This window comes from Prionailurus viverrinus, chromosome B1 (assembly GCF_022837055.1).
Source record: "Prionailurus viverrinus isolate Anna chromosome B1, UM_Priviv_1.0, whole genome shotgun sequence".
NCBI classification, from domain to species: Eukaryota; Metazoa; Chordata; class Mammalia; order Carnivora; family Felidae; genus Prionailurus; species Prionailurus viverrinus.
Window position 1 is genome coordinate 35,049,104 of NC_062564.1, and position 19,520 is coordinate 35,068,623.

The following is a 19,520-nucleotide window of genomic DNA, read 5'->3' on the forward strand; positions in this document are numbered from 1 at the left end:
AGGCAAAAAAGAATTGAGAGATAATAAGGAACAGAGTCTTGGTGACCTGGTGGTGGGGGGGGGGCAATATCATGCAATATATGTGAATTTGGAGAGTTAGAAGAAATGGCTTAACAAATGAGAAAAAATTGGCTGCAATTTTATCAAATGTAGTGAAAAACATCAATTTACATATTCAAATAGCTCAGAAAACCCCAAAGAAAGATAAATATAAAGAAAATACCACCTGTGCACATCATAGTCAATGACAAAGAGAAAACTTTGTGCATGAAAAAAATTTTTTTGCATTCAGAAGAATGAAAACTGACTAAAAAAAACCCTGAAGCCCAGAATCTTCAAAAGTGGTCAAAACAAAACAAAACAATTGCCCCTATTGCCCCATTATTCATTTACGTCCAGTGAAAATATCCTTTAAGAAAAAAGCAAGGGGCACCTGGGTGGCTCAGTTGGTTAAGTGTCAGACTCTGATTTCAGCTTAGGTCATGATCTCACAGTTGTGAGATCAAGTCCCACATCAGGCTCTGCACTAGGCACGAAGCCTGCTTGATATTCTCTCTTTCCTTCTCTCTTTGCCCCTTCCCTGCTTGCACATGCACTCTCTCTCTCTCACTAAATACATACATACATACATACATACATATATACATATCTATGTGTGTGTGTGTGTGTATATATACATATATATATATGAAAAAATAAAATGAAAAATTATGGCAGATCATATTTTCCAAATATGGCCATAGCAATAAATGTAACTAGAATAAACACTAATCACATGACTGAAATTCTCTGAAAAAAAAATAGCAAGCTGAAATTATAAGCTGTCTAAAACATACACACTTTAAATACAGAGTCCCAGATAGATTGAAAGTAAAAGATGGGAAATGATATACAGTGCAACCAGTAAGCATAAGAAAGCTTGGTGTGGCTATCTTAATGCCAAATAAAGTAGATTCAATATAGGGCCTATATTAGCAAAGGTGAAGAGGGATAAATACTCATAAAAGGGTCAATTCATCAGAATGACGTAGCACTCAATATGTATGTGATTAATAACAGAGTAAAGACGTGAAGCAGAAATTGACAGAATTAGTGGCAGAAATAGACAAATCTACAGTCACAGAGATTTTTAATACCCCTTACACAACAATTCATAAAACAACTTGTCAGAAAAAAGATCAGTAAAGTCATAGATGTGAAGAATTCATCAATCACCTTGATCCCACTAGCATTTATGGAGCACTATACCCAACAACTGTAGAATGTTCATTCTTTTTGAATGCACATAGTACGTTCACTAAGGTAAGCCATATTTAGACTATAAAGCAAGTTTCAAGTTTAAAAGAATTAAAATTGTACCACAGTACATTCTCTGATTGCAATGGAACTGAATTAGAAATCAATAGCACTAAGATATATAAAGACCAGCATATTTGGAGTTTAAAGAGCATACTTCTAAATAATCCCTTGGGTCAAAGAAGAAATTACATGGAAATTAGAAAGTATTTCCAACTGAATGATAATGATAATGTAATGTATTAAAATTTATGGGAAGCAGCTAGAGCAAGTCTTACAGAGTGTGAATGTTTAAATTAGTAAAGAAAGGAATATAATCAGTTATCTAGTTTGCTACTTAAAAAGCTAGAAAAAGAAGAGCAAAGTAAGCCTAAGATAAGTAGAAGAAAAGTAATAAAGAGAAGAAATCAATGAAGTAAAAAACAGAATAAACTGAAAAACAGAGAAAATTAACATAGGTAGCATAGTTATTGGAAAGATTAATAAAATTTATAAATCTCTAACAAAATTCATCAGGAGAAAATACAAATTACTAAAATCAGAATAAAAAAAAGGATATCACTATGATCATTAAAGATAACAAGGGAATAGTGTGAACAACTCTATGCCAATATATTTGACAACTTAGATAACGAATTCCTTTCAAAACTTCACTTGTCAAAATAGACACATAAAGAAATAGAAGATGTGAATAGCACCACTTCTATTACAGTATTTGAATTTGTTATTAAAAATTTACCCCCACCGTCTCTCTCACACACACTTCTCCAAACAAAAACAACAAACTTCTAGGTCTAGCTGGTGGCATTGGTGAATGCTGTCAAACGTTTAATGAAAGCAAGGAAGAAATAATACCAATCTTATACAACTCTCAAGAAAATTGAGCTTATTTTATAAGGCCAACATAACTCTGATACCTAAACCTTACAAAGACATTAGAGAAAGAGAAAAGTATAGACCAATATCCCTCACAAAAGATACACAAAAAAATCCTTAGGAAAGTGTCATCAAATCAAATCTAGCAATATGTATAAAGGACATATTGGCAAGTGAAAATCTCTCCATCCATGTCATCCCAAATGGCAAAACTTCATTTTTTATGGCCAAATTAATATTTCATTGTATATATATATATGTATATACACCACATCTTCTTTATTCACTCATCATTGATGTAAATCCATCAATTTGATTTATCATTTTAGTAAAGGACACAAGTCATATAATAGCTCAATAGATTAAGAAAAATATCTGGCAGTAATCAAGACAATGCTATATTGATACACATAATAGATCAATGGAACAGAATACAGAGTTCAGGAATGGACCGTATAGATGGTCAATTGAATTTCAACAAAGGTGGTAAGACTATTCAATGGGGAAAGAAAGTTTTTCAATAAATGATGTTGGAACAGCTGGATAAATGTATGAGGAAAAACGAACTTGAACTCCTACTATCCTGGGACACACAAAACTGATATGAGTGGAGCTGGAAGCTTCCTTGGGTTCCCTTCTCTCCTACCCCCTGCCCACCCCTTAAATCACTCTGTGAGCATTACAAAAGCAGGATCTAGACTTGTGTGGCCTTGAGAATACTGGACCCCACCACCCCCACCAACTTGGACCCAGCAGAGCGCTGAGTGGGGACAACTGGTAGCGACTGACCCATGAGGGGACTCCCCTTCTTGGCCCACTGAGTTTCATATGGCAGTTAGTCACCAGCAGTTCTACATTCCAAGAGCTTTAAACAGTCTAACAGGGAAGGAAATCCAGAAGAAAGGCGGAAGTGGGTTTTTCCAGTTTGTTTAAGCAGGTGCTGTAAAGTTGAGATGAGAACATGAAAACCTGAAAGACAGATGATGGACCTGGAAGTACCCAAATGTGCAGAGTGGTGACTGGGGAGATGTGAAAGCCTACTGGCCATCTGAATTCCTAACCCACAAGTCATTGCCTCTGTGTCCATTCCAATCACCCATCTGCTTTATGCCAGGCAACTCCTATTGAGATACTAAGATCAAGCCTCTGACTGAGAAGCCTCACACTGGGACAGAGCTGCAAAGTGACTCTGGATAAGTGACATCCATGCACCTGGTCAATGAGGAGCAGAAGCTGAGAGTGAGCAGAAAATGGTAGGGGAAGGGAGGAAGTTCAGGGTTTATGAACAGGTGAGACATTGGCCCTAGGAAGGGGTCTAGAACAGGAAGGGCCTTGAATGCTGACCTTGAGCCTAATTTCCCTGCTCAGACCAGAAGGTGCAGCACCTCCAATTGGCCCCACACTGACTGGGTAATACCAACTGGTGTGAAAGTAGGTGAGGCCAGTGGGCTCCTGGCATTCACATAGAACCCACAGAGAACAGTGCATGGGGATAGAGGCAGCTCCTGACTGCCAGGTGCCTGGTGGCTGAGTGGCTGGGAGAAAGAACACTCCTTAAAGGCTTGGAGCAGTGGGGACTCAGAGCACACTGACAGCCTTGGACACCCAGGGAAATGTGAGTCCAGATGCCATTGCCAACTCAGGAGGGTGGGGGGCAGGCCTCCACATTGGGGCGCCAGGACCGTTGTCTTCCTCATTTTCAGTGTCCTGCTGCTGGTGAGCCCCCACCGTGGTTCCTGGCCCAGGAAGGTGGGCCTGGTGGCCAGGAGCTGGCAGGGGGAGTGGGGGACATGGTGTGGTGGCAGTGCTTGCCCCAGTCATCAGCAGCAAAGGCGAGTCAGGGCAGGACCAATAGTGGGCAGACCCTGGGGAACAGCCTTCTGGGCAGCAGAACCTACCTGGACCCATAGAGAGAAGAACTAACACCCCCCCCCCCCCCCCGCCCTGCATCCTGGTCCCAAGCAGGTCTGGCTGCCCCAGAATGAATTCCAGAATCCAGGAAGACTCCACTGTGTGAAAGGTGAAATAAAATGGAGTCCCTTATGTCAAGGGGCTTTAAAATGGAGTTAGAAGGCCTTTCAGGAGATGCACCTCCTTATAATCCTTAGTAGGTAGAACCATGAATTTTTTAACTGGAGCAAATTGCAAAGATTCCAAGGATTCTGCAAGAACACCTACAACTTGTTATAGTAAAGGACTTTTGCTTATTGATAGCCCTAGGAACCAATTATGTTTAGCCAAGATTAGCTTTCTGGCACCAACACTGTAGCTGTGGCCCAAGGGTGCAAGATTCAGCCACTCCCTGCTAACAAAATCCAAAGGCAGAGAGACCGGGAGTGGTGAAACAAGAAAGGAATTTATTTCAGTGAGACCCAACACTAGGAAGGTAGTGACTAGTGTCCCCAAAACAGTCCCCAAAGTGCTTAAAATTCTGTAAAGAAAATGTGGGACAAAGGTTAGTGGATATGTTCATGCCTGTGGTAAAGGTCAAGTCCATCACTTTCTTGGAGTCAATCACATGGAGTCTTTATTGCTTGAGGGGTAGATTGGTTTTTGCCATGGGATGCTTAGCCAGTGGGGTCTTTTGCCTGAGTTAGAAGATAAGCTGGGGCAGAAAAAGATAAGCTGGAAAGAATTTAATCAATTAGAAAGTACAAACAGAGGTAAAAATGGAGTTAGTGGAAGTCCTTTCAACACAATAAAAATTCTTGTAGGCAACAAACACAACTTTTTCTTTTTGTCTTTAGAAACCCCTAATTTTTGCTCCCTAGTGGAACATTATTGGGTTGTTACCCAAATATGTGTACCCAGAATGGCAATTCTTTGATCCTAAATAAATTCTTTTGCTTAAATTATTGCTTCTTGACAATTTTAGGTTGACATTAGCAAGAATTGATGTGGCCTTTCTCTTCCTTTCCCTTTCCTTTTTTCTTTATGCCTCTGTTTGGTGAAAATTAATAAAGGGAAACCTCACTAAAATGGAGTCAGGAGGTTCAGCCAGAAAAACTCTCATGCCCTACCACTCCTCCTTAACTGCAGACTCAACAGGAAGAGACAGACCTTGAAGTGGATAGTAGTTCACTATTCCAGTAGGAGGATGGAAGGCAGCCCACCAGCCTAGCCAATGAGAGCCACAACTGATGGACAGCCACTATACTTTCAGCTCCCAGTTTACTCCAGTAGTCTTTGCATTTATAAGAACTTTCCCAACTTCCTGCTTTCCTCTATAAAAGAGCATTCTCCAACTTTGTTGGGAGAAGCTGCCTATGGTTTTACCCTGGCTTTCTTGTTCTGGATTGCAATTATCTGTTATCCTCAAATAAACCCAGCTTTTGCTGGTAAAATAGCTAATAGTTTTATATTTAAGGTTAACAGTTTAAATTCTAAAACATGCAAACTGTGTCTATTTTTCCAATCAATTTTTACAGAAAAGCAACTTTCCCACCTACTTTTGATTCAGTTCCCCTGAGTGGCCACTGTGAGCAATTTACTGATTTTTTTCCAGTCACTTCCATCCATAGGAATGCATACAGGGGTCACAAGGTAAACCACCAATAATCATACAGCAGGACCCAAGATCTAAGTTTAGGAGGCTGGTGTGAAGCTCTTGTTTTGATTTTGATTTTGATTTTGAGAATGAAACTGGTAAGGATGTGCATCCTGAAGACACTTATTATGGAAATATATGCATACTTGGAATTATTTTCCAAGTTAGTGGAAACTCCAGCCGATTACCCTTTTCAAGGTTACTTTTACATTAAAAAAAAAAAAAAAGACAAACCCAAATCAAGGTTATAGAAATCATAAAATTGTAAATGTTTTCATTGAATAAATCAGCAAAAAATTCAGAAAAGTAGTAATATTTCAGAATTTATTTTTAAAATATCAGTTTATATTAGGTAGGGCCTGTGTTTACACTGCATGATGAATGGCTTATTTTAGTAAGGCTGTATTACTCCAGGATAAATGTAAGGATGACCTATGTAGACAAGGTCAAAAATCTGGATTTGATGGTTTGGGGAATGTAAGCCCAAACATGCCTGTTAGCCTCCCATAAGTCTTGCCTTTTTCTATGCATTTAAGATGCACTTCTTAAAGCTAATAACAAATTACATTAGCTGTTTTATGTCAGTACATTCATATTTATCTTCATTTTTTAAACAGTGGTATTTTATTGCGTGATAGAACCAAAGATTATTTTATTCTTCCCTTTTATGCATAGCTGCTTAGATTATACACTGGTTTTGGTTTTGCTAATTCCAACGTCATGATAGTAATTACACTTGTATTGATGTGAAAAATGATTTTAGGATTTTGTTTTTATATCGGTAAATTCTTCTCCAAAAGAAAGTTGTTCCAGTTTTACACTCACATCACACATGCATAAGTGTAAGCATCCAGATCGAGGAAGCACCGAGAGCCCCCAACAAATTTAACCCAAGGGGGTCCACACCAAGACACATCATTAAAATGGCAAAAGTAGTGATAAAGAATTTTAAAAGCAGCAAAGGAAACAGTTACATACAAGGGAAACCCCATAGGGCTATCAGCTGATTTTTCAGCAGAAACTTTGCAGGCCAGAGGGAGTGGCATGATATTCAAAGTACTGAAAGGAAGAAAAGCCACAATCAAGAATACCCAGCAAGGTTATCCTTCAGAATAAAGGAGAGATAGGGTTTCCCAGACAAACAAAAGTTAAAGGAGTTCATCACCACTGAACCAACCTTACAAGAAATGTTAAAGGGACTTATTTGAGTGGAAACAAAAGTTCATAATCAGGAGTAAGAAAGCTATAAAAGGAAAAAAATTCATAGGTAAGTGCAAATATATAATGCAAGTAGTAGATTAATCACTTCTAAAACTAATATGGAAGTTAAAGCACAAAAGCAGTAAATTCAATTATATCTACAAAAGTCAGTCAAGGGATCCACAAAATAAAAAGAAGTAAAGTGTGACATTATATACATAAAATATGATGGGGGAGTAATAAAATTTAGTGCTTTTAGAATGGGCTCAAACTTAAGTGACCATCAATTAATATAGACTGCTATACATTATATATGAATCTAATCTAACCACAAACTCAAAACCTATAATAGATATGCAAAAATCAAGGAGAAAGGAATCCAAGCACAATAAAGGAAGCCATCAAACCACAAGGGAAGAGAGAAGAAAGAGAAGAAGAAAGGAACAGAAGAACTACAAAAGCAACCATAATACAAGTAACAAAATGGCAGTAAGTATATACCTCTCAATAATTACTTTAAGTGTGGATAGACTAAATGCTCCAATCAAAAGGCATAGAAGGACTGAAATGGATTAAAAAGCAAAACCCATCTATGTGCTGTCTCCAAGAGACTCACTTCAGACCTAAAGACCCATGTGGATTGAAAGCGAAGGGTTGGAAAAATATTTGCCATGCAAATGAATGTGAAAAGAAAGCCAGGGTAGGGGCGCCTGGGTGGCTCGGTCGGTTAAGCGTCTGACTTCAGCTCAGGTCATGATCTCACGCTCTGTGAGTTCAAGCCCCACGTCAGGCTCTGTGCCGACAGCTCAGAGCTTGGAGCCTGTTTCAGATTCTGTGTCTCCCTCTCTCTCTGCCCCTCCCCTGTTCACGCTCTGTCTCTCTCTGTCTCAAAAATAAAATAAAATAAAATAAAATAAAATAAAATAAAATAAAATAAAATAAAACGTTAAAAAAAAAAAAGCCAGGGTAGCAGTACTTGCAACAGACAAAACAGACATTAAAACAAAGACTGTAATGAGACAAAGAAGGACACTACATAATGATAAAGGGAACAATCCAACAAAAAGTTGTAACAATTGTAAATATTTATGAACCCAATTTGGAAGCACCCAAATACGTGTAACTACCATTAACAGACATAAAGGAAGAAATTGACAGTAATACAATAATAGTAGGGAACTTTAACACCCTACTTACATCAGGGGATAGATCATCCAGGCAGAAAATCAACAAGAAACAGTAGCTTTGAATGACACATTGGACCGGGTGGACCTAACAGCTATATCAGAACATTTTGTCCAAAAACAGTGGAATACACATTCTTTTCAAGTACACATGGAACATTTTTCAGAATAGATCACGTTAAGCCACAGAATAACTCTCAATTTTAAAAAAAGGAATGCATAGTTGTGCCTGATTCCTTTTACCCTTGTTACACTAAACTTTCATTCTTTGCTAGTCTAAGAGGTACAAAATGATGCACTACCGTTGTGGTTTTGATTCCTTGGTGCTAACAGAGGTTTACAAGGATCCATGAGATTTCTGGGAGAAGATGATCAAGATACCTTGATTAGGTGGCAGGGGAGTGGAATCCCAGTCGTTCACCTGAACTATGTCACCTGGGGCCAGTTACTGGCCACAGCTCTACCTGTAATGAGATGTCACCCATGTCCTTGGGCTGTTGGAAGGATTACATCAGTTGGGACCCAATGCTGAGCTCTTTCCTAACCCTGCGTCTTTACTCTGCATGTGCTAGAATGGTCCCACTTCTATTCTAGGTCTTTTCCTTCCAGCTCCCTCTCTCTATGACAGTAGGAATTGTGAGCTTCAGAGGCTCAGAAGCTCAGTTAGGCTGAATGGGCTCTGATATTGGAGCTGGACACAGTGGCCCTGCTCTGCTCCTTTCCAGCTTTGGGAGCCTGGTGTGGCCCTGCTTCTTCAAGTGTAGAATGGGGAGGAGAAGAAAGCCTGCAGGGCCCTTTGTTAACTGCTGAGGGCTGTGTGGGCACTTCTGTGAGGCTGTGTGGGAGTTCAAATCACATCCTCAGGGAGGTGTCAGTCACTATGATGTTGACAGGGTCACAGGGCCACATGGTTTCCACCCCGGCAGTGGCTGCCACCTGCTTGTATTGGCCCCTTGGTATGGGCTCCCTGAGGTGGAGGCAGGAGCTTCTGAAAAGCTTCTGAGGGCTGCAGATGACTGGTCACCAATTATGGCAGCTTAAAAGTCTCACAATCTGATGACAGTTAACTAGAGAACCAGGAAAGCAAGTGGTTTAATTCAGTCAGAGTTTGAAGCCCTGAGAACCAGAGGAGCCAATATGTAGAGTCTAGTTTAGATTGAAGGCCTAAGGACCAGAAGTTCCAAGGGCAGGAGAAGACGGACATCACAGCTTTAGCAGTCAGGACCTCGAAAGATTACATGATGCTCACCCACCTTGGGAGGGCAAACTGCTTCACTGAGCCACCAATTCAAATGTCAGTTTCATATGGAAACACCCTCACAGACACACACAGAAATAGTATTTAGCTGAATATCTGGACACACTGTGATCCAGTCAAGATGACACATAAAATTAACCATCAGAGTGTGGTTTTCTTTATATTGCAGTTGGTTGGATTTCTTAGACCTTTGGCTTTATAATTTATATCCAATTTGGAAAATTTTTGAACCATTATTTCCTCAAATATTTTGCCCATTTTTTCTCTTTACTGGGTCTCCAATTGCATGTATGTTAAATCCTTGATACTATTTCAGAGCTAATATAGGATCTGTTCATTTTTCCCTTATTTTTTCTCTTTGTTTCATTTTGGGTCTTCCTATTGCTCTGTCTACAAACTCACTGACATTATGCAGTATCTAATTTGCTGTTAATCCCGTTCAGTGTATCTTTAATTACAGACATTGTACTTTTTTAATATCTAGAAGTTTCATTGATGTTTTTAATACCAGCCATTTCCTCCTGATCGTATTCAGGAGATTTAATACACTGAAGAATATTAAAAGATTTAGATTAGCTGTTTTAAGTTCTTCATTTAAATTCCATTATTTCTCTTATTTTTCTTGATTGTTTCTATTGATTGAATTTTTCCTGTTTATGGAGATTTTTTTTTTTGCCATTTTTGATGTCTGGTAATTTTTTATTAAATAGTAGACATTGTTAAATTTACTTTGTTGGGAATTGAACTTTGTAGTATTCATTTAAAGAATGTTGGGTATTATTGTCATCAAAATTAAGAAAACTGAGTATCAGTTGGATCATCTGATACTGCCTTTTAAACTTTATGGCTTGGGATACAGTTACCTTACTTGGGCTAATTTTAACTACTAAGACTCTAATAATAAACTTCTGATAACCAGCTGGCATCCCTTTATGCAGTTCATCCATTCTGATGAATGGGAGCAAAAACAATTCCAAGACCTGGGCAAGCCTCAACCCTTGTCTAGCCTGCTGATTTCTGATGGTCTCTTCTCTGCCTGGGTGGGTCCCTGTCATGCATGCACAGATGAGCACACATCCAGACACTGGACATCTGCAGAACACTTTCTGTTCAGCATCTTCTCCAGCCCTCTGCACTGCATTCAGCCTCTTAGAACTCCTGCCTGTGTCTCCTCAACAGAAGTCACAGGGCTCCCTTTGGGTCCCCTCCCTGTGCTGCAGCCTGGAAACTTTCCTTAGGGATTGCAACAAGGCCATCCCTAGGCTCACCTTCTTTGTTTCCTAAGAGAAGGTGTTCTTATTAACCCGCCAAGCAGCTAACAAGCCCTTTACTCAGGGAAAGTCTGGGCCCTTGGGGAGGGAAACAAATGACCCATGTTTATCCTAGTCCTGGGAGCTCACAGTGTGGTGGAGGAGATGAGATCAAGGACCTAAATAACTAAAGGAAAATAGCATGGGGTCTCATCATCCTCACCTTATCCCATCTCCAGAGAGGCTGCGATGGTGGTGGGGAATGTTATTCACCTGTATTTGGACTCTGACAGAGTTGTTGCAAGATCCCAGGTTATAATATTGCTGGCCTGGAGGATGTGATTTTAATTAAAGTCAACCTTGTGGCTAATGTTTATACCAGTCACAACATGTACTTACAAACAGCACTTAACATGTGCCAAGCTCTGTTTTTCTGCCTCCCTCTCTTATACATACACCGAACCATGAGCCGACGTCTACAGGTTGGCACAGTCGATCTCTGGCTACACCCTTGGTCTCCAGAAGCAGAGATAACCACAAACTAGAATGGCTTATCCTCTACTCTGCCCATTACTTTGACTTCTCTCTTGTCTGATCCTGTTCCTGTGGACTTTCCCCTCTATGTCCACTAGTGTCCCTACGCCCGTGGCATTGTCACCTCTGCCTGGGCAACCCCTCCAAGCCCTTTTCACTGTTGTCAACCTTGTTATCTGTGTGTCTGCCTCAGCTCCCTGTGACCTGGATCTTTCGTAAGGAAAGGAAGGCCCATGTCATGTCACTGATGCTCCTTCTACAGTGTTGATCACCAGGCTCAAGACATGCCTTCCCCAGGTGAGTGGGTGGCTTGGGCTCTAATTCTCTGTACTGACACTGACATGATCTTGTCCTGTTGTAGAGTATATTTAATGTGGGTGGTGGGAAATATGACAGGTAGGTTGAGGGTAGAAAAGAGGTCAGTGAATATCATCTAGAGGAACTGCCCAGATCCATGAGCTCCAGGATCCAGGTGTCAACTTTTCAGTGGGTGAGCCCTGATCACACTAGCACCATTACAGATATTTGTTTGTAAAAATAAAATTGTTTGCTCTTTGGATGGGGGACGAGATGTGTGAACTCAGATGTGCCCTGAGGAGCATTTGGTACATGTCTTAGTGGTTAGGGTAAGTGTTTAGGTTGTATCAGCCTGAAAAGGAAAGTGGCAAGTAACACTGATGTGAGGGAAACAATTATGATAACACTGGCAGGGGATGAATTGAGTTCAGTAGCCCAGGTTTCCTAACCTGAGAGGTGGCAGAAGTCATTAACAAAGTCAAAGAGCGCCTGGGGGCTCTGTCAGCTGAGCATCCAACTTCAGCTCAGATCATGATCTCACAGTTTGTGGGCTCAAGCCCCACATTGGGTTCTCTGCTGTCAGCATGGAGCCCACTTGTCTCCCTCTCTCTCTGCACCTCCTGGACTCACGCTCTCTCTCTCTCAAAAATAAACAAACAAAAAAACAAAGTCAAAGAGTAAATTGGTAGAAAAGGGCTTAAGAATTAGGACTATGAATGTGATTTTGGAGACAGTAGTAGCATTTCATTGCCAGAAGACTGAATGAAGGTTTCAGGTCGAACAATGACAACAAATGGAAATGTACATGTTGAGAAAGGAAGAAAGATCACCAGAAATAGAAAATATGAACCAAATGTAAAGGACTGTTATATCCTCTTAATTTCTTAAAAATATATACAAATATTGCTACATTGTTTGTGTGGTTTATAACATGTATATAGGCAATTCCTAGAACATCTACTGCAAAAAGAATGGGAAGCGGTAATGAATTGATCTATCTTGTAAGTCTCTTACTTTTTACACTAATATTATGCTATGAAATTCAGCAATGAAAAGGCATGAAGTATTGAAATACAGAACAACATGTATGAATTTCAAAATAATAATTTGGAGTGAAAGAAAACAGAGAGAAAGGAATACATCCTCTCTGATTCCACCTATGTGAAAATCTACAAACTTCAAACTATTCTATTGTGACAGAAAGTAGATCAATAGTTCCCTGGGTCCAAAAGGGTCAGGGCAGAAGGGAGGATTATCAAGGGGCAAGAGGAAACTTTAGGGGTGATGACATGGTCATTAGGCTGATTGTGGTGGCATTTCACAGATGCATCTGTCAAAATCTATCAAATTGTGTAATTTAATGATGTGCAGTTTATCACATGTCAATTATTCCTCAATAATCTCTTTTTAAGAGCCTGTCAATAGACTGAAAACAATTAAGGTCGTGTATTTTACTACCTATACCAATTGTATATTCATGATGGAAATATGTATAGTGGCACCTGGCTGGCTCAGTTGTACAGCATGCAACTCTTAATCTCAGGGTCATGAGTTCAAGCCCCAACTGGGTATGGAGCCTACTTAAAATTAAAAAAAAAAAAGAGATGATGGAAATATGTATAGATGAAAAGCCAATACACATATAAAATGGAATTCTAAAAAATAATTAACATCAAAGTATGCAGGGAAGGAGGAACATGGGGGGGAAATACTGGACAAACAAAACAAATGGTAACTTATACAGCTATTTCAACCATATTAATTTTTATGTTTACTATAAATCCCATAAACACTGCAATTCAAAAGTAGAAGAGGTTAGAGGAATGAGAGAGTGAGACCAACTATATAATGTCAATTAGAGATGCAATTTTTTTTAAGTTTTTATTTATTTTGAGAGAAAGAGTGAGCAGGGGAGGGGCAGAGAGAGAGGAGAGAGCAAGAATCCCAAGCAGGCTCTGTGAGTGCAGAGCCCAATGGGAGCTCAATTCAGGACTCGAATTCACTAACCGTGAGATCACAATCTGAGCTGAAGCTGGATGCTTAACCTTAACCAACTGAGCCACCCAGGCATCCCTACAGACACAATCTAAAAGCATGACACAGATATATTGAAAATAAAAGGATGGAAGAAGATATACCATTCAAATAGTAGAGGTAAGAAATCTGCTGTGGCCATCTTAATGTCAGATGAAGTTGACTTCAAGACAAAGAATATCCTGAGAAAAAAAGAAGGAACTTTATTTGTCCTAATGGAAGGGGAGGCAGAGGGTGTGGACACTGAAGCCAAATGCGTGGGGAGATTCCCTGAATGGAGCCCATGGAAGTTTTCTACAGAGAGCTACTTTCTCCCTGAGGTTAAGAAGTAAAGTCGTTTGCTGAGACTGAAAAGCAGTGAGGAGGTGCTGGAGGAGAAGAGTAAGTGTGAAATGGTTTTTACAAAGCAGGAGAGTAAGGGGTCTGGGGACTCAGTGGCTCCAGAGCAGCAACAGGCCCATGTGTGGTTGCTGCATGTGTGGTGGTGTTTTGTTTTTGTTTTGTTTTTAATTGAGAGATCATTGACACATGACATTATATTAGGTTCAGGTGTATGACATAATGATTTGATATTTGTGTATATTGTGAAATGATCGCCACAATAAGTCTAGTTAACATCCATCACCACACATAGTTATAATTTTTTTCTTGTGATGAGAACTTTTAAGGTCTACTCTCTTACCAACTTTGAAATATGCAATATGGTATTGTTAACTATAGTCACACTGCTGTACATTACACCATCAGGACTTATTTTATAACTGGAAGTTTATATCTTTTGACCATCTTCACCCATTTCATCCATCCCCCATGGCTACCACACCTCTGGCTACCACAAATCTGTTTGCTGTGTCTGTAAGTTTGTTTTGTTTTGTTTTTTAAGATTCCACATATAAGTGAGATCACATGGTGTTGATCTTTCTCTGACTTATTTTGTTTATCATAATGCCCTCAAAGTCCAGACATGTGATCACAAATGGCAGGATTTATATATATACATGATATGTATACAAGATAATATACGTACCTCAATTTTGTATTCATTCATCAATGAATAAGCACTTAAGTTGCCTCCATGTCTTGGCTATTGTAAATAATGTTACAGCAAACATGGGTGTGCATATGTCTTTTCAACTTAGCATTTTCCTTTTCTTTGGAGAAATATCCAGAAGTGGGATTGCTGGATTATATGTTGCTTCTATTTTTAACTTTTAAAGGAAATTCCATACTGTTTTCTATAGTGACTGCACCAATTTACAGTCCCACCAGCAGTACACAAGGGTTTTCTTTTTTTCTCCACTTCCTTGCCAGTTCTTGTTATTTCTTGTTTTTTGTTTGTTTGTTTGTTTGTTTGTTTTTATAATAGCCATTCTAACAGGTGTAAGGTGATACCTTATTGTGGTTTTGATTTGCATTTCTATTAGTGATGTTGAGTATCTTTTCATGTCTCTGTTGGTCTCTGTCTTTGGAAAAATGGTGGTTCAGATGCTCTACTTTTTATTTTACTTTTTGAGAGGGAGAGAGGGCGTAAGTGAGCGAGGGTCAGAGATAAAGAGAGAGGGAGAGAGACAGAGGTAGAGAGAGAAAGAGAGAGAGAGAAGCGGGGCTCACCCAGGGCTTGTGTTTTACCCAAAGCAGGACTCTTGCTCACCCAATGTGGGGCTTATCTGTCTACTTTTTAATTGGATTGTTTGTATTTTTGCTATTGAGTTGTATGTGTTCTTTATATATTTTGGGTAATAACCCTATATCAGATATATGATTTGCAAGTATCTTTTCCCACTTGGTAGGTTGCCTTTTCATTTTCTTGATAGTTTCCTTTACTGTGAAGAAGCTTTTTAGTTTGATGTAGTCCCACTTATTTATTTTTGCTCTTGTTGCCTTTGCTTTTGGTGTCAGATTCAAAAACTAATCACCAAGACCTATGTCAAGGAGCTTACCACCTATGTTTTCTTTAGGAGTTTTATGACTTCAGGTATTATGTTCAAAGTCTTTAATCCACTTTGAGTTAATGTTTGTGTATGGTATGAGATAGTGATCAAGTTTCATTCTTTTGTATATGGCTGTCCAGTTTTCCCAATATTATTTATTAAAGAGACTGCCCTTTCTCCGTTGTATGTTCTTGGCTCCTTTGTAGTAAATTAATTGATCTTATATGTTTGGGTTTATTTCTGGGTTCTCTGTTCCATTCCATTGGTCCATGTTTTTATGCCATATCTGTTTTTATACCAATACCATACCATTTTGATTTCTATAGCTTTGTAAGAGTGAATTTTTTGTAATATTAACAAGACTAATTCATCAAGGAGTCATAATAATCATATATGTATATGTAACTCATACAGTTTCAAACTACATGAAGGAAAAATCTACAGAATGAAAGGGAGATTATAACACCCCTTTATAAGCAATTGATAGAATGATTACATGAAAACTCATTGAGTCATAAGAAATCTAAACATTATAAAGCATGTTGATTTAATTAACATTCATAGAGCACATTTGCAGTATCTACTTTAGAGTCATTCTTTTCTAGTGAACATGGTACATTGGCTAAGATATACCACGTCCTGGGCTATAAAACAAGTCTAAATTAAATGTAAGCGCATGAAATCATACAAGCACCATTCTCTAACTCAATGAAACTAAAGTGGAAATGAGTAACAATATCTAAGAAGACCCCCAAAATTTGTATATCAAGCAACACACTTTTAAATTATCCATGATTCAAAGAAGAAAAGGAACTTTAAAAACTCCTCTCAATAAATGCCAATGAAAATATAACACATCAAAATATGTCAGATGCTGTGAAAACCAGCAATCAGATTAAAATGTATAGCTTTCAGTGCCTTTATTAAAGGGACAGAGTGTTGGGGCAACAGAGTATGATTACTAATGGTTTCTTTTGGGTGTTAAAGAATATTCCAGAATTGATTCTAGTGATGGTTGTGTAACCCTCTAGATATAACAATTGAAATGTATACTTTAAATGAGTGATTTATATAAAGAATCATAATTATTAATTGTGTGAATTATATCTCACTAAACCTGTTAAGAAGAAAGGAAGAAATATATAAAATCTGTGACCTCAAGATCAGCATTAATCAGCCATAGAGATAAATATAAATTTAAACCAAGTGAAGTAACAAGCATAGAAATCAGTGAAATAGAATATTCTGACACTGATTACTAGGAGTTGGTGCAGACTCCACAGGTTAAGGGCTTGGTCCCACATGACCATCCCCACTTCAGACATCAATCACAAGCAGTGGGCTCCCACGTGATCCACGCTTTTGTCTGACTTGGCTGTAAATTGGGGTTTCCCATGACCCTCTCCTCAGATTCAATAATTTGCCATAACAGCTTAAATAACTCTGGGAAACATGTTTATCGATTTATTATAAAGGATACAAATGAGTAGACAGATAAAGTACATTGGGTGAGGTCCAGAAGAGTCCAGAGTGCAGGAGCTTCTGTCCCTGTGGAGTTGATATGTACCACCCTCCCAGCACATGGATGTGTTCACCAACCTAGAAGCTCTCTGAACCCCATACTCTTGGGATTTTATGGAGGCTTACTCACACAGTGCACTGTCAATTATTATCTCAATCTCTACCCCTCTCACTTTCCCCAGAGAATGGGGGTGAGGGGCCGAAAGTTTCAAACTTCTAATCATGGCTTGGTCTTTCAGTGACCAGCTTTCACCCAGAAGCTGTCCTGGAGCCCACCTAGAGTGGCCTCATCAGAAAAAAAGACACTCCTATCGCCCCCATCACTGAGGAAGTCATAAAAGTTCCAGGATCTCTGTTTCAGGAACTAGGGGTAGAGACTACACACACACACACACACACACACACACACACACACACACCCCACATGCTTCCATTATGTCACAAATACAAACAATAAAAAATACTACTGACAAAATGGAAAGTTGGTTTTCTGAAAGATCATCAAAAGTAATAAACTTCTAACTAGACTAACAAAGGAAAAAAGAGAACACAAAATTCCAGTATCAGGAATTAATGATTAATGTCACAACAAATTCTGCATCCATTAAAATGATATCAAGGGGATCTAGGGCACCTGGCTGGTTCAGTTGGTGAAATGTGCAACTCTTGATCTTGGGGTGGTGAATTTGACCCCCATATTGGGCATAGAGATTACTTAAAAATAAAATCTTAAAAAGGGGGGTCTTACAAAGAAATTCATGCCAATAAATGAGACAACTTGGATAAAGGGTATAAATTCTTTGAAAAATACTACTTAGCAAAATGGACACAAAATGAAAATATAATCTGAATTATCTTGTACCTAGTTATGAATTGGGATTCATTATTTAAAAACTTACCACAAAGAAAACTGTAGGCCTGGGCTGTTTCACTGGTAAATTCTATAAATATTTATGGAAGAAGTAACACTAATCTTACACAAATTCTTTCAGAAAATATAGGAGTTCTTCAGTGGTTTATGAAGCCAGCACAGCCCTAATGCCAAAACCTGACAAAACATTTCAAAAGAAGAAATATACTAATTAATATCCCTCCTGAAATTAGATGCAAACATCCTGAACCAAAGTGAACTAAATTCAGCAATATTTAAATAAGATAACATATCAGCCAACTGGGGTTAATCACAGGAATAAGTGTTGGATTAACATTTGAAAAATTAATCAGTGTTTTTCACTATATTAACAGTATAAGAGGAAAAATTATATGAATAGATGAAAGGATGCAGAAAAAGCATTTAACAACATTGGATCCCCCGTTCATGCTAAATGCTCCTATTATGTTAAGACATCTGATAAAGACCATTTTCTCATGCAGTCATATGGCAGATTAGGATGAGATGGAGCATGAGGCAATTTTCTGAAATAATGCTTATGTACAATGACCTCATAGGGCATTTGGGCTATACACACGACTGCATTTTTCAAAGCTCTTTGAGTGGTGCCCTTAAGAACTGGGCATTTCTCTCTTTGTAAGTTTTACCATGAAGAAAACTGTCAACAAATATTGAACCCTAGTTATTGAAATATATGATGAAGTATTAAGAGAAATGTACCGATATCTACAACTGAATTTCATCAGATGAATGGGCAGAGGGATGGATATGGAAAGAAATATGGAGTAAAGCAGATTTGGCAAAATCTTGGTTATAGAATCTAGGTGGCGAATATATGGGAGTTCATTATATAAGTCTTTAAACTCTACTGAATTCTTGAAAATGTTCATAAAAAAATACTGAGGGAAAGAGTCTGAGGAGGAGAACCGGGAAAGACAGGAGGCAAGAGCATTATGGGAGAAGAGAAAGGAGACCCCGCATTCCCTGGACTCAGAGGAGGCTCAGCCTGGAACAGGGAGGACATGAGGGACACACGGGAGCTTAGATGTCACCAAATGCTTGGCAGGCTTTATGTGGCAGAGGTCTGCATTTTACCTTGTTTAGATACAGTCGATTGAACTGGGCTCAAAATAAGCTGGTTTTTTTTTTAACTTTTTCTTTTCTTTTCTTTCTTTCTTTCTTTCTTTCTTTCTTTCTTTCTTTCTTTCTTTCATTTAATTTAACTTTCTAATTTAAAACACTCTCATGTTAAAGGAAAGTTCCAAAAACTGCAAAAACCCTTGTCGTGAACCATTTGGAAAAGAGCTGTTGACATGATCAATGACTGAATGCTTTAGTGTATGTTTTCAACAAATGAGAGCATTCTCTCCTGTAACCACAGTACAACCCTCAAAATTAGAACATTAACATTAAAGGGCACCTGTGTGTCTCAGTCAGTTAAGTGTCCAACTCTTGATTTTGGTTCAGGTCATGATTTCATGGTCATGAGATTGAGCCCCATGTCAGGCTCTGCACGGAGCGTGGAGACTGCTTAAGATTCTCTCTCTCTCTCCCCCCTCCCCCCAAAAGCAAAACAAAACAAAAAACCCATTAACATTACTAGTTATTCCTATCATATTTCTTTGGCTATCTTCATGATGCCATTTTGAACAGAGAGACCCTGACCCAATTTCCTGTGTTGCTATTTTCTCTTCTTCTGT

At 38.7% G+C, this 19,520-nt stretch overlaps 1 long non-coding RNA gene across 2 annotated transcripts in view; it reads left to right on the top strand.

Annotated features, from left to right (window-relative positions):
• LOC125163523 (uncharacterized) overlaps positions 1 to 19,520 on the top strand; it is a 53,796-nt gene that overhangs the window by 28,910 nt on the left and 5,366 nt on the right. The window contains exons 1-2 of one of the 2 annotated variants that reach the window (XR_007151490.1): positions 7,350 to 7,408; positions 11,339 to 11,442. This is a non-coding gene — a long non-coding RNA (uncharacterized LOC125163523). Of the gene's footprint in view, positions 1 to 7,349; positions 7,409 to 11,338; positions 11,443 to 19,520 lie in introns of those variants that run through there. The other variant, XR_007151489.1, reaches the window with a different exon arrangement.